Below are 1,029 nucleotides of genomic sequence, written 5' to 3'. Positions count from 1 at the left end.
GTAATAGACCAGCAATAGTAAGGAAACTGTTTTCCAGGCTCTGTGAGCTATTCTAGCAAATGGTTAAGTCTGAGGTGAACATATTACTAGTTAGTAAGAGGTACTGGTGACAACCTGGACTGTAACTGGCATCAGAAGGAGGGGCAGTCTGGCGGGACCGGGCAGTCTGACAGTAACTCCACTTAGAACCAAATTCAGTTGAATTGCAGAACACCTAGCTGGTGTCCACAGAGAACTAGAAAACTGCTTGGCATGGGATGTTCCCCACTCCACCCCAAGTTGGTGTCCAAAGTGCTGAGAATGAGTGGAGTAGGAGAGAAAAAGTTTGCTTTACCACCCTTACCCAGGTAGGTAAAGCTATGTCCACAAATTCTGTGACTCTTTCAAAATCTAATGTCTTTCCCCCTTAACTGGGGAAACCTCAGAATTGAGGACACCAAGCATGAGGCTGTAGTAATGGACACTTCTGACTTCCTTGTCATTATCTGTAAAAGACAGAAGATGCTTGCTTTGCCATTTGGGGGAGAGGAGTATGAGCAGAAAGATTGTTTTAAAAAATATTTTATTTTTTTAAATTAATTAATTTTTTATTTAATAACCACATGATTAGAAGAAGCATTTCATTACAGCTTTAACATAGTCAATAACAATCCAAAGCAAAGATGCATCTCTTTCAAAAGTGGCTGTAAATTTTTATGTTCACAGTGGAATTAATATAGTTATACAATGTTGAACTCAGTATAAACCCTATAAGACATAAAATTGAATGAGTTTTTAACATTTAAAAAAGATCTCCATTCAATTTTGAAATATACTTTTTTATTTTATGAAGAAAGACTCATTTTTTTGAAATACAATTACTTTATTTTACAATCAGATACTGCTAGCTGCAGTACTTTCACACACACATCATTCACAACAAAGGAGATCTACTTGGTCTTTACAAATGATGCATTATAGAGCACAAAGTTAGAACTTAAAATGTACCCTGATTAATTATGTGAGCTGGTAATTTTTTCTTTAAGGTTA

Source organism: Nannospalax galili, unplaced genomic scaffold (assembly GCF_000622305.1).
Source record: "Nannospalax galili isolate Female #2095 unplaced genomic scaffold, S.galili_v1.0 scaffold4609, whole genome shotgun sequence".
NCBI lineage: Eukaryota > Metazoa > Chordata > Mammalia > Rodentia > Spalacidae > Nannospalax > Nannospalax galili.
Note: the sequence above shows the minus strand (reverse complement) of the source record.